Source organism: Dendrobates tinctorius, unplaced genomic scaffold (genome assembly GCF_039654945.1).
Source record: "Dendrobates tinctorius isolate UK_male_01 unplaced genomic scaffold, ASM3965494v1 ptg000057l, whole genome shotgun sequence".
NCBI lineage: Eukaryota > Metazoa > Chordata > Amphibia > Anura > Dendrobatidae > Dendrobates > Dendrobates tinctorius.
In genome coordinates, this window is record NW_027361725.1 from 28383495 (window position 1) to 28399048 (window position 15554).

Here is a 15554-nt window from a genome sequence, read left to right on the forward strand (position 1 = left end):
TAAGGTCGGGGGAAGACGTATATAGTTGTGTGTCTTCAGCATAAAGATGGTACTGAAAGCCAAATCTGCTGATGGTCTGTCCAACTGGGGCCGTGTAGAGAGAGAAAAGAAGGGGGCCAATGACTGAGCCCTGAGGCACCCTGACTGCAAGAGGAAGAGGAGATGACTTGGAGCCTGAGAACAAAACACTGAAGTAGCGGTCAGAGAGATAGGAAGAGAAACAGGAGAGAGCAGTATCCTTAATGCCTAGTGACTGGAGACTAGATAGTAGGAGATGGTGGTCAACAGTATCGAAAGCTGCAGATAGGTCAAGAAGAATGAGCAGAGTGGTCACAGTTACATTTTGCTGTCAGAAGGTCATTGGTCACTTTGATGAGTGCAGTTTCAGTCGAATGTAGGGGGTGGAAGCTGGACTGTGAAGGGTCTAGTAGGGAGTGAGTGGAGAGGTAACGGGTAAGGCAGGAGTAAACTAGGCGCGCCAAAAGTTTAGAGATGAAGGGCAGAGCAGTGAGCCTGCGCAGCAGCCACGACAGGCAGCAAAGAGGATGTCACCGTTAGAAGATGGGAGGCGCCGGACCGGTCCGCGACACCCATCAGACCAAACCTCATTTTTCTTATCTTTCAGGTTACAATGCTGTAGATAAGCCCCTGATGGCGATGTCGGCAGCTGACACTCGAAAAATGGGGTGACAGATTCCCTTTAAGCTAGTGGTGTGAGGTATAAACCTTGGGGAGCAATCGGCTGACAGCTACCTCTCCCACCTCCTCACTCATACACAGGATGCAGCATTGATGTGCTCTGTATGAGGTGAAATGAGAATGCTGTTGCAGATACCTGGTAATGGCTCATCTAATGGGAGAACAAAAACTGGTAGATCCTCCAACATAATCTGTTCAGAATGAGAAGGCTTTTTAAGACTTTTCTGATAATGGCCTTGAGCTCCACACACTTCATACAAACATTCATAAAAGAAGCGTTTGATACATGAATTGCAGAGATGATGCAGCCTGTGTATACAATAAGCCATTGTACTGCAGTTTCCTTTTTGCACAATGTCAGAAACTATTCAGCATCAGACACATGGGAAGGAATATTTTGTAAACACATCTGCAATCCATTCATTTTAACAAAAGGACACAATGTACAATTACCAAAACTTTTATTTAAAGGGGATCTGTTAGCAGGTTTCTGCTACGTAATATGAAAAAGTGGTAGATAGAAGTTGACATACAGAATTCAGGGATGTGTCACTTGTCACAGTGGGAAAAAAATCTCCAGCGTGAAACTCCATTTCAGAAAAAAAGTCCAATATTTTATTGATAACACATTTAAAAATCCAGCATCAAACATGGAAAGACGTGATGACAAATGGGGTCCCTGGTGGTCTGAAACCGACGCATTTCGACCATTCAGGTCTTACTCATGCCAGGTTCTTTATAACGTCATGACTTTTCTTCGAGTTGAGGCATACACTTACTGCAAAACACATAGTGCTAAAACTTTATTCAACTAGATACTGTTTTTTTGATAGGATGGAAAAACATAGCTGCCAGCTTTCTGCCCAAACAATGGTATCCACAAATGTACCGTTGCTGTGCAAAAGAAGACAGTGACAAGAAAATCCAATGGTATCTGCATTGAGTTGCATGCTGGTGTGGCACAAAAAAAAAAAAAAAATTATAAATGAGAGAGGGCGCAATAGAATAGCAAAAGAAAGATTTTTGAAATATGCACAGGATCCTATGGTGTTTGTGTTTAGAGGGATTGTCCAAAACTATTACCGTATATACTCGAGTATAAGGGTACGTTTCACGATCAGGAAACGCTGCAGGCTTGACGCTGGGTACAGCCGCAGTGTCCAGATGTTACAGCATAGTGGAGGGGATTTTATGAAATCCCATCTCCACTATGTGTACAAAGACGTAGGTGGCAAACCTGCGTAAGTGCGTATACGCACATGCAGCGCGTCTTTATAGACCGCAGCATGTCTATTTATCTCGTGGAGACGCTCAGTCTCTGCAAGATAAATTACACAGTCTATGTATAGGATGCAGTGATTCCGCAAGTGTACAATGAACACATGCGGAATTACCGTGTGTACAAAAGGGGGCAGCGCTTTGGGCGGAGCTGCGTCCAAAGTGCTGCCAATACGCCATGTAGAAACATACCCTTAGCCGACCCGAGTATAAGCCAAGGCACCTCTTTTTGCCACGGAAAACTGGGTTAGCTTATTGACTAGAGTATAAGCTGGGTATGTATTGTCCCCTCCCCCCATACTGTCTTGGGATGTGGCTCCGCCCGTCCTGTCCTGGTATGTGGCTCCCCTGTTTTGTCCTGCGATGTGTGGCTCAACCCATATCCCATCGTTGTATGCGTAGCTCACCCCTCGTCCCATCGTTGTATGCATGGTTCACCCTCCCCTCGTCCTACTCACCCTCCTCGCACTGTCTCTGCATCTCCGTTATCCCAGCGTGGCAGCTCTCCTGTGCTGAGCTGTCATGTGGTACTGCTCATTAAGGTAATTAATATGCGCTCCACACCTATGGGAGTGGAGACGCGTACATATTAATTACCTTAATGAGTAGTACCGTGACCGCTCAGCACAGGAGAGATGCCGACGCTGGGACAGATATGCAGGGACGGAGATGCAGCGACGGCGCAAGGAGGGTGAGTATGATGTCTTCTGGAAGCCGGTGGCTGCAGCTGTCACTGTGCCACAGCCGCTGACTCCTGCCACTGCTCTGCCGCTCTCCCTCCCCCGCCGGCTTTCTGGAAAATAACTCGTGTATAAGCCTAGGGGGGTGTTTTCAGCACACAAAAAAGTGCTGAAAAATCTTGGCTTATACAAGAGTATATACGGTATATATATTTTACTATGGGCCTAAAAGCTAACAGGCAGGCAGTTGCTTACAGAGGTAATTACCTGCATGTTCTACATGGCGCCGACTTAAAACTGGTCACTGACTGCTCCTACCAGCGATTCAGATGCTTCACGTCAGCAGAGTACCTCTTCTTCCTGGCTGCTCTATCGATTGGACGTGACTGCCGATGTCATCCCGATTGACAGCTAGCTCCCCGCAATCAGCATGACGGTGGCAGTCATGCCCTGTCAACAGAGCAGAGGTGAAGGTGAAGCCGCTGATCTGTTGACGTGATGTCATTGGAAGCCGCTGAATCGCTGTCAGGAGTGGACTGAGACCACTTTGTGCTACCAGAGATCAGCGCTGGGCCTAATAGGCAGGTAGTTAGCAACTACTTGCCTGTTAGTTATTAGACCTGTAGTAAAAAAATAGATAGTCCTGGATAACCCCTTTTAACCTGTGGAATATTGTAAATAATGTGTGAAAGAGGTTTTAATCACATATATTTTCATTAATCAGACCTTCAAAATAAAATATAAAGAGTAGCTGTTTTTTATTGGGGAATATCAGCATATTGAGAAACATTGCACTGCTAATGAAGTGCGCAATGTTCTTTTAGTCATAAGTTATCCTGTTGACAAAAGCTGCTACTTTCCCATGCTTGGCCTTGCCAATGAGGAACATTCATATATTCAGCTGTAATCCCTGTTTGAATTACAAGGTCTAGTTTTTCAAGATCATATTATAATTAACATGGAAAAACACCTTACAAAGCATAACTCCTACTCAAATAATACAATAACATCTAATCAGACAATTGACCACCAGTAATTTGGGTTTTAACACATCATGAATATAACATAAAAATGTGCCTAAAGTCACATGTGGAAGGCACACTGAATTCAGTGTGATCTAATGTAAATATTGACCACTGATCAAATTGGATTCAGCATATATTGTACATAAATTGTCACAAAAACTCTATATGCCTTAATCACAAATGGAAAAACACACCAAAATGAAGAAAGTGACAGTTGATAAAAATTGTTTAGAGCCAAGGGGCATCCAGTTGTGGAACTCCAGGAACGGACAGATCCAATCTTCCTTACTACCTACCCTGTCATGTCATGTGTGTGCTCTTACCCTAACAAGGGCAGAACCTCAATCTGCTCTACAGATGACCCCAGAAAAAATATATCCCTCTTGATGAGCTTCTTTCTCCATAATGAGATGCAGGGCCGGACAGGCCCACTGGAGGACCGGAGGATTCAGGCACTGACACCTGGTCCGTCAACATCCTCAAAGATTTCCAAACGGAGCTTGCAACGTTTTTTTGGCCGGCGGATCCTCCAGACACTGAATTAACCCCAAAATCTGTCTGGGTGCCGGACAAAAAAAAAAATTCTCTCTCTCTCTCTTTCTCAATTTCCTCATTTTCAGTATCCGTCTAAAAACGGATCCTGTGCCATCCGTTCACATCAGTTGAGAACGGATCCGCTTGTCTGCCTTTTTGGCGGATCTTAACTGATGCAAATAACTGAAGTGTGAAAGAGGCCTTAGCGATCATGCATACAAAGCTCTCCCGATTGTTTAACTCAGGTAGTAGCAGTGACACAAAAAGACATCAGGATGGAACAGCACTCTGTTATATACAAATAGTAAGCCCCAGTCTGCATCATTTGAGCGTGTCACTATGATGCGCACACTGCACTCCCTGGTTGTCTTGAGAGATGCGGCAAGCAGTACATCATGACTCCTGCCATCGTGTAAGTAACTACTCCCCTCCCAGTATTGGACAAATGGGAAGAGCAGTGCTCGCATCACAACTGACATGGCTCACCTGCTGCAGACTGCGGCTCACTATTTGAATATAACAGAGCACTGTTCCATCCCGATGTCTTTTTATCACCACTCTTCCCCGCACCAGCACAGGCACAGCGTACGGAGAAGAGGGAGATAGACGGCTCCCTGGTGGTGCAGCACAAAAGTGAGTCTGATCTATGCCCCTGACTACCTGAGCATCACCTATAACCAGGGCCGGACTGGGACTGAAAATCAGCCCTGGCACACAAGCCAAAGCAGCCCACATTCAAATCAATTAAATAGGAGTGTATCTTCTATGCAGCCTTTTCTGTACAGTTTATGGGTGAGAACACTAAGGGAGTTAAATAGGTGAAAAATTACAATATACGTCCCTCCTTGTCTTTAAAAGGTGGGAGATACGGCATTCTATGACTGCGCATATACCCCATGACCCTGCTGACATTTTTGGTTTTGAAAAGAAAAAAAAAATTGCAGCATGCACAATTTGGATCATGCGCACCTATACAGGTCTATGAGTGCGTGTGACACATCGGACTACAGTCTGATTTAAGCGGACACAGAGAATGGAGAAGATGGAAAGATGTAGTCTCCTCCGCACCTGTGATACCGTTATCTCATGCGAGAGAATCAGATCACAGTAACCTGACACTGATCAAACTCAGATCAGAGTGTGATCGATGTCATGACCATAATCAATCCGATTCTCTGGCATCATCAATCATGTGAACCAGCCCTTAATGATATCACCACATAAAGAAAAAATTAAAGGGATGGTCCATCTACTAAAAATGGCCAGTCCTCCAGCCAGTCCTGCACCAGGAGCTTATTTGGCCCAAAAGATCTGATTTATATAGAGACTGATTGTCCAGCACTGATAGAAATCAGATATTCTTGGCTAAATAAGCTCCTGGTGCAAAAGTGGCTGGAGGACCTTGAGAAAACATAATTCTCATCAGCCCCAAAAGTCAGCCACCAGCCAGTTCTGAAACAGAGAACGGAAACATGAATATTTTAAGGGGTTGTCCACTACTTTAACACTGATGACCGATTATTAGGATAGGTCATCATGTTTGATCGTGTTGGTGCGACACCTGGCACCACTGCAGGTCAGCTGTTCTCAGTGCTGGTGGGAACTGCACAGTTACAGAACAGCACAGCTCAATCTACTGTCAAGTGGTTACAATCGGGTTCTGCATGTCCGCGCCTTGATTTGAATAGGTACCAAATGTGCAGTATCCGGCCGCTATACAGTAGGTGAAGCTGTGATGTGCCGTACCTGAGCCATAGGTGCATCTTGGCTTTCTGGCACCGGGGGCAAGAATTCGGTTCTGCGCCCCCCCAAGCACACGTGCGATTTGCACGCTTAGTCATGTACCCACGAGCTGCTCTCCCTAATGCTTTCAATGTTCAGTGAAAAACTGAGAGAAGCAGGAAGAGAAGCTCGTTGTCACAGGACCATAAGTATTAAAATCGCATATGAGTGAAGTGTCCATGTGATGACTACTAGAACCTGCAGAGCTAAATCCTGACATTGCAGCTTCTGAATTCTCACAATTAATGCACTGCACACTTTTAGGATTCTCCCGTACCGGTGGCAAGAGTACATGGTCATGTCAGCACAAGCATGTGATTTATACACTTCTGGCCACATTCTGACTAGACGTGCCCGGCCTCGCTCCGTTCATTTTCACTGAGTGAGGCCACACATGTCTAGTCAGCATGTGACCGCATGTATGTAAATTACCGGCACGAGAGAATCCTAACAGCGCTCAGTGCGCACTGTGAGAATTCAGATGTCTGCAGTCACATAGAATGACTGCAGACTCAGCATAAACCTAGACAACCCCTTTAATGTTCCTAATATAAATAAAAACATGAGAATTAGTCAGTATCACAAATAATATTTACATCCAGGTACCTTATAGATGATGTCATCTCTGGAGTCGGTCTCCTTCTTTACTTCTTCTTGTCCAGACCCCATGGTGAGTTTTCTCATCCACATCTCGTCTCTGCAGACTTCCATCTTCTCCGGTCCTCTGCAGCAAATCTCCACACGATGCCCTTAAAGATAGAAGTGTCATTATAATGCTCCTAAATAAAAATATCTGCAATATACTGTCGCCTCACACTATTCCCCTCCCTCCTCATACTATCTCCTCTAACATCCCCCTGTTCACCATACTGTCTCCACATACATTTACCTCCTCACTCACATACCCCTGACTCCCCATACTGTGTCTGAACACATCCCATCACTCTCACTCCCCATACTGTGTCCACATACATTTACCCGTCCGCTCCCAATACTGTCTGCACCCATTACCCATACTGTTTCCTCATACATGCCCTCATACATACATACTCTTCATTTTGTGTCCTCAAATCTCCCCACACATTAAATCCCCCATCTCCACTCCAAATCCCCCCACACACATGAAATCCCCCATCCCCATGCCAAATCCCCCACACACATTAAGTACCCCCCATCCCCACTCCAAATCCCCTACACATTAAATAACCCCCCATCTCCACTTTAAATTCCTCCCACACATTAAATAACCCCCATCCCCACTTCAAATCCCCCCACATATTAAGTACCCCCCATCCCCACTCTAAATTCCTCCCACACATTAAATAACCACCTGTCCCTACTCCAAATCTCCCCACACATTAAATAACCCCTCCATCTCCACTCCAAATCCCCCCCATCTCCACTCCAAATGCCCCCTCCATCTCCCATCTTCGGTGGTTTCTTCAGCTCCACAGTGGAGCGCTTACCACCAGTGTTCACTCTGGGCGCTGGCGAGTGACGTCAACAGCGTGATTACATGACCTGATCACACTGCTGGCGATGCTCTGACCCGGCGGTCAGAGCTTCAATTGTACTGGCGTCTGTACAGACGCCAGTACAATTGATCACTGGGAGCCGGCGCACTGCAGCTTCTCTGCGCCGGCTGTCAGCTTGACAGCCGGCACAGAGAGCAGCCGACGCCCAGTCCGGGAGGGCGGCAGAACGCAGCCACCAGGGGAGACACTGCGGACCGCCGCATTAGGTGGCCCGACTACGCCACCCTGCCGGCTGCGCCCAGAGCACATGCCCTGGCTGCCCCCCACCAGATACGCCTCTGACCTGAGCAGTTCCCGCCGGCACCAAGTACAAGTGATCTGTGGTGGCGGCAGGCGTTGCACCCACACAGATCAGACCTTGATCACCTATCCTAAGGAAAAGCCCACTGCAGCACCTGTATACACCAGCCAGCCCACTGCAGCACCTGTATACACCAGCCAGCCCCCCCACTGCAGCACCTGTATACATCAGCCCCCCCACTGCAGCACCTGTATACACCAGCCAGCCCCCCCACTGCAGGACATGTATACACCAGCCAGCCCACTGCAGCACCTGTATACACCAGCCACCCCACTGCAGCACCTGTATACACCAGCCAGTCCGCCCACTGCAGCACCTGTATACACCAGCCAGCCCCCCCACTGCAGCACATGTATACATCAGCCAGCCACCCCACTGCACATATTATAGTGGCCCCACATATAGCCCTGCACATATTATAGTGGCCCCACATATAAAGCCCCATATACAGTATCATGGGCATAAATATCTATATATCATCACCACCTGCCCCGCTGCCTACTGAGTCCAGCACCTGTATACACCAGCCCCACTGAGCCTGCACCTGTATACACCAGCCAGCCTCCCCACTGCAGCACATGTATACACCAGCCAGCCCCCCCACTGCAGCACCTGTATACACCAGCCAGCCCCCCACTGCATCACATGTATACACCAGCCAGCCATCCAACTGCAGCACCTGTATACACCAAACAGACCACTGCAGCACCTGTATGCACCAACATAGACACAGGAAAAAACAGGCGATCAAGAAAGTCCAGAAGACTAGATAAATTCAAAAGGTAAAAAATGGAATCTTTATTATATTACAACCATTGTCCATATTTTCCCTCTGCATATTAACCCTCTACTTACCATTGTTTACTAGTATATGTCTTTAATAGTGTATATGGGTTTTTTATCCTTAATCTGTATACACCAGCCCCACTGAGCCTGCACCTGTATACACCAGCCAGCCTCCCCACTGCAGCACCTGTATACACCAGCCAGCCCCCCCACTGCAGCACATGTATACCAGCCAGCCCCCCCACTGCAGCACATGTATACACCAGCCAGCCATCCCACTGCAGCACCTGTATACACCAGCCAGACCACTGCAGGGGGGGGGGTCATACCTGGGTGGACCTCCACTTACTATTCCAACAGGTAAAGATGTTTTCATGTGTTATTATGGTATAGTGTTATCTTCATATTAGTACATCCTGTTGGGTTCTCTATGTAAGGCCTGTTTCACACTTCCGTTTTTGTGTCCGCCAAACGGATCCGTTTCCGTTTTTTTGATGGAAACTGATGCAAACGGATCCGTTTTTATAAAACGGATCCGTTTTTTTGACGGATCCGCGGTAACCACTAATGGAAGTCTATGGGACAAAAAAAACGGAACCTGCAAAAAATGGCGGATCCGTTTTTTTACGGAAACCAACGGATTTTGACGGATTTGAAAAAACGGAAGTGTGAAACAGGCCTAATATGTATGGTCTGGGGATGGGTGCTATATTTTTAATGTTATCAGCATAATTATGTATAAGCAACCTGTTTTCCCCTGTACTGTCTATAAGCCCAGTGTATGCCCCACTTGGTCGCCCTCGTGCTACCATGGTCATGTTTGACTTGTTTTCCTCTTCCTTTTACCTTGGTCGTAATATAATAAAGATTCAATTTTTTACCTTTTGAATTTATCTAGTCTTCTGGACTTTCTTGATCGCCTGTTTTTTCCTGTGTCTATGTTTATGATTTTTGCGATTGTCCATATTTTCCCTCTGCATATTAACCCTCTACTTACCATTGTTTACTAGTATATGTCTTAAATAGTGTATATGGGTTTTTTAGCCTTAATCTGGTTATGACCTGTATACACCAGCCAGCCCCCCCACTGCAGCACAAGAATACACCAGCCAGCCCACTGTAGCACCTGTATACACCAGCCAGCCCCCCCACTGCAGCACCTGTATACACCAGCCAGCCCACTGCAGCACCTGTATACACCAGCCAGCCCACTGCAGCACCTGTATACACCAGCCAGCTCCCCCACTGCAGCACATGTATTCACCAGCCAGCCCACTGCAGCACATGTATACACCAGCCAGCCCACTGCAGCACCTGTATACACCAGCCAGCCCCCCCACTGCAGCACATGTACACACCAGCCAGCCCACTGCAGCACATGTACACACCAGCCAGCCCACTGCAGCACATGTATACACCAGCCAGCCCCCCCACTGCAGCACCTGTATACACCAGCCAGCACCCCCCCACTGCAGCACATGTATACACCAGCCAGCCCACTGCAGCACCTGCATACACCAGCCAGCCCCCCCCCACTGCAGCACCTGCATACACCAGCCAGCCCCCCCACTGCAGCACATGTATACACCAGCCAGCCCCCCAGTGCAGCACCTGTATACACCAGCCTGCCCCCCCACTGCAGCACCTGTATACACCAGCCAGCCCCCCCACTGCAGCACCTGTACACACCAGCCAGCCAACCCACTGCAGCACCTGTACACACCAGCCAGCCCCCCCCACTGCAGCACCTGTACACACCAGCCAGCCCCCCCACTGCAGCACCTGTATACACCAGCCAGCCCCCACACTGCAGCACCTGTATACACCAGCCAGCCCCCCCACTGCAGCACCTGTATACACCAGCCAGCCCTCCCACTGCAGCACCTGTATACACCAGCCAGTCCCCCCACTGCAGTACCTGTATACACCAGCCAGCACCCCCCACTGCAGCACATGTATGCACCAGCCAGCCCCCCCACTGCAGCCCATCACCTGTATTCAATTACTCACCAGGTCCCAGACACAACCGTCACTCCAATCCTGGCAGGCATCCAGTGATTACAGGTGGGCGCAGGTAGGCTGGATGTCCTGAGCCTCTGGTCTCCTCTCCTGATAGGTCAGCGCTGCAGACTGGAGCAGGCTCAGCAGGAGAGAAGAGTGTGCTGTCTCCGCCCACAAAGAACGTCCTGACGTGCAACGTCAGACGTTTTTAACCCCCTCCTGTGCCACAGACTGGTGAGTGATGATGCAGCTTCTGCCAGCGCGCATACCTGTGTAAAACCGCCGTGCCCGCAGATTTAAAGGGCCGGCGGCAAGAATTTAAAACGGGCCAGTGGCCGGATATGCGGGCGCCGCCACTCCAGCGGGAAAATGCCCGGTTGGGCAGATTACCAATCCGGGCCTGCCCAGTACTGAACATGGCTCTCTTCATTCTCTCCTGCTCTGCCGGTGATCGGCGCGAGGAGAGAATAAGTTACATTTAAATGATAAAAGAGACAGCAGGCGGCAGCTGATGGGACTATTACTCCCATCAGACTACCCCTGTTGCTAATAACGACAGCAGGAGCGGCTGATGGGGCTATTCATAAACCGCCGCCTGTGCTATAAATTCAAAAAACGGCATGGGTTCCCCTGTATTTTCTATAACCAGCCAGGCAAAACTCACAGCTGGGGGCTACATCACTCAGCTATCAGCAAGGCTGGTTATCAATAAAGGGGTCCACTCGCTGTTTTTTTAAAAATTTAAATAATTTAAAAAAAATGGCGTGGGGTCCCCCCCATTTTTGACAACAAGCTTTGCTAAAGCCCAGAGCTGGGGGCTGGTATTCTCAGGCTGGTAAGGGGCCCTGACTATTGACCCCCTCAGCCTAAAAAATAGAATTAGGCCAGGCCTACTGGTAATTCGGTTTCTAGGAACCTTCCACGACAGCATAGGAGGTTGTCTCCATACCCTAATGGGGGACAGGAAGCACAAAGAGGTTAAAAACCTTCCCACCTCTCATTAGCCAGTGACTTACAACTAATACCATAGCATCGGTTACCTTTATCTTGTCAGAAAATTATCCAAGAATGTTGGGAGGGAATTAGTGCTGTCGTGGAAGGTTCCTAGAAACCAAGTTACCGGTAGGTCTAACTCTATTTTCTCTAGTCACCTTCCACAACAGCATAGGAGGAATATCAACCAACTCTGCACTGGGAGGGGGGGACTATGGCCTGGAGCACTTTCCGGCCAAAGACTAGATCCCTATTGGACCAGAAGTCCAATCTATAATGCTTGGTAAAGGTGTGTAAGGAAGACCATGTTGCAGCCCTGCAGATCTGCTCTGCAGATGCTCCTGACCTTTGAGCCCAGGACACCGAGGTGGATCTGGTAGAATGAGCTCTTAAGCCCACAGGTGCCGTCATGTTCTGGGCCAGATATGCTTCAGCTTTGGCCCTCTTAATCCAGTTTGCGATTGTACTTTTCACTACTTTCTTGCCCTTGTTTCAAGTGTACAAACAGATTTTGGTCAATCCTGACCGATTTGGATTGTTCCAGGTAGTGTAGGATTACATGTTGTACATCCAGAGTATGGAACTTTTCTTCTTTTGGATTTGCAGGGTTTTGGCAGAAGGACGGGAGGACTATGTCCTGAAATCGGTGAAACTCTGACACTACCTTAGGAAGAAAGGATGGGTCTAGATGAAGTACAATGGAGTCATCTCTGATGCTTAAGTAAGGTTCTCTGAATGATCGGGCCTGTAACTCACCCACACGCCTTGCTGTAGATATGGCCACCAAGAATGCTGTTTTGCATGAGAGGAGCTGGGGAGTACAGGAAGATAGGGGCTCGAATGGAGGACAATTTGTCTTGTGGGTTGAAGCCTGATTGCTGAAATCATAAATCTCTTTATCCACCATTGGTTAGCTAAATCCTGGTCAAAAAATGTACTTAAAGTGGAAACCTGAACTTTTAAAGTACTTGGTTTAAGGCCAAGCTCTAGTCCTTTTTTAAAAAAAAGGCAATATTTGAGATATGTTTGGGTGGAAGGGTTCAGGTATACTAGGGTGACACCATGAGGAGAACTTCCATACTTCATTATATATGGCATTGGTAACAGATTTCCTTGACTTTTGTAAGGTGGATATTACTGATTCTGAGAGCCCTTAGTTCGTAATACTTGGGTTTCAGTAACAAGGCCGCCAGGTTCAGCATTCATGGGTCTGAGTGACAAAGAGGACCCTGTAGAAGAGGATCGTGTGACAGTGGCAAGCGAACTGGCCCCTCCACCTGGAGCTCTATGATGAGATTGAACCAGCTCCTTTTTGGCCATACTGGGGCTACCAGGATAGTCGGTACCGATTGTCCCAAATCTTTCTAAGGGTCTTTGCTAGTAGTGGTATCGGGGGGGGGGGAGGCGTATGCCAGCCGAAATCTCCATGTGTGGGCGAAGGCGTCCTCTCCCTGAGAGGCATCTCTGGGATTTAGGGAAAAGTAAGCCTCGACTTGCGCATTCTGACTTGAGGCCAGCAGGTCGACCTCCGGCAGGCCCCATTTGTCTGTCAACATTCTGAAAACTTCCATCTTAAGACTCCATTCTCCTGGCTGGATGTCCCGGCGGCTTAGAAAGTCTGCCTGTAGGTTTTCTGACCCCTTCAGGTGTACTGCAGTCAAGGAGAGGAGATGCTTTTCGGTCCAGGAAAATATTCGGCCTGAGATCCCTTTCAGACTGTCGAATCTCGTGCTCCCTTGATGCTTGAGATGGGCCGCTGTAGTCATATTGTCTGAATAAACTCTGACGTGTTGCCCCAAGATCAGACTGTCTGCTGCCAGAAGAGCCTTTTCCACTGCCTTTAACTCCCTGAAATTGGAGGATCTGGTGCTTACTTGCTGGCTCCAGAGACCCTTGAATGAAACCTGAGATATTACAGCCCCCCAGCCTCTTCTGCTGGCATCCGTCGTCACTGTCATCAGGGGGGATTTTACCCAGCCTATGCCTTTGCGTAGGTTTGCCTGGTTTGCCCACCAGGCTAGGGATGCTTTTACACTCCCTGTCGTTTGGGTCCTTCTGGCTAGCGAGTTGGGATTCCCATCCCAGTTTTTTAGTATGTGCAGAGTTCGGGAGTGTGCCTGATTGTATGCAGGCCATCATTGAACCTAAGAGAGACATAGCTGTCTGTAGTGAAGGTGACCTCTGTTTCTTGAAGTTCAGGACCTTTGCTATCAGATTTTGGTGATGGTCCTCTGTTAAAAAAGACATTTGCCTCGATGAGTCCAGAAGAACCCCCAAAAATCTTATCGTCCTTGAAGGCTGGCGCTGGGAATTTTTTTAGGTTGAGGATCCAGCTCAGGCTTCGTAGAATGTCCAGAGTTCTGGCCACATGGTCTCTGAGGATCTCGGCGGAGGGACCAATAATTAGTAGGTTGTCTAGGTAGGGCACGATGGAAATACCTTGTCCCCGTATATATGATACCGCCTCTGCCATGATTCTGGAGAAGACCCTTGGGGCCGACGAGATCCCGAAGGGGAGCACATTGTATTGAAAATGTTTTAATCTCTGGTTTAGTCGGACCGCAAATTTTCAATATTTCCTGTGTTGAGGGTGTATCGGCACATGGAAATAGGCGTCCTTTAGGTCTATAGTCGCCATAAAGGAGTGTGGGCCTATCAGAGGGATGGCTGATTTTATGGATTCCATCTTGAATTTGCGGTAAGTGATGGAATGATTGAGACCCCCTTAGGTTTATGATGATCCGGGCTTGTCCCGTGGGTTTCTTTACCATGAAAAGACGGGAGTAATGTACTCTTCCCTGTTCGTTTTCTGGAACCGGGGATATTGCTTCTGATACCAACAGCTCCTGAAGCCCCAACATCATCAGGGCCTGAGCCTCCCGAGATGGAGGGGATGTGATTCAAGATCCGGGAAGGGGAAGCCTCGAATTCTATTAGAAGGCCTTCTCTGTTGACATTGAGAACCCAGCAGCTGCTGGAAATGGCCTGCTAACTGTGGACGAATCTCGAAATCCTCCCCTCCACCAGATCGGAGTCATTGCTTTTCCTGCTGTGGTGGCTGCGGAACAAGAATGTTTTTGGGCTTCCCCTTGGCATAGCTCCATCTCCCCGTTTTTCCCTTCCCCTTGGGCTGGGAGGGCTGAGATTGGAAGGGGCGAAATAACCGCTTCCTAGGTAGTCTTTGCTCAGGAAGGGCTTTCTTTCTATCCGTGGCCTTTTCCAGGATCTCATCCAGTGCTGGTCCAAACACATACTCGCCCTTAAAGGGAATAGAGCAAAGTTTTATTTTTGAAGTCACATCCCCGCTCCACATTTTGAGCCAGAGTGTTCTTCTGGCTGAGTTAACCTGGACCAGCAACCTGGCGGCAATACGGAATGACTCCATGGAGGCGTCCGCCAGGAACCTGGTCGCCTTCCGGAGAATGAGCAGCGAGTCTAGTAAATCCCCTCTAGGAGTCCCCTGGGAGATGTGATTTTTCAATTCATCCAGCCAACGAAAAAGGGACCTGGCTACGCAGGTGGATGCAATATTAGATCTGAGAGCAGAGGAGGAAGTTTCCCAGAATTTTTTTTTTTTGAAGACTCTCAATCTTCCTATCCATGGGATCTCTTAACTGGGAAGAGTCTTCAAAGGGTAGGGCGGTTTTCTTTACCACTCTTGCCACCTGAACATCCACTTTAGGGATACCCCACTTAATAAAATCTTCATCTAGGGGAACCTGTGTTTGAAGCCTGAGTGGGTGGTTAGTCGCTTTTCTGGAAGCTTCCATTCCTAACTGATCATATCCACAATACTATTATGTACGGGAAAGCCAGTCTGTTTATCCGCATGTAACCCACTAAACAATTCGTCCTGTATGGTTTGAGGGACGGGTTCCTCCTCCAACCCCATAGTGCTTCATACAGCACTCACCAATTCTTCAACATGTTCAGAAGAAAA

General features: G+C 48.1%; 1 long non-coding RNA gene across 1 annotated transcript in view; it reads right to left on the bottom strand.

Annotated features, from left to right (window-relative positions):
• Window positions 1-793: 793 nt before the first annotated feature.
• LOC141092007 (uncharacterized) overlaps window positions 794-15554 on the bottom strand; it is a 100829-nt gene continuing 86068 nt past the window's right edge. The window contains exons 2-3 of the long non-coding RNA XR_012232645.1: window positions 6605-6747; window positions 794-1477 (exon numbers count right to left, since the gene is read on the bottom strand). This is a non-coding gene — a long non-coding RNA (uncharacterized lncRNA). The remainder of the gene's footprint in view (window positions 1478-6604; window positions 6748-15554) is intronic.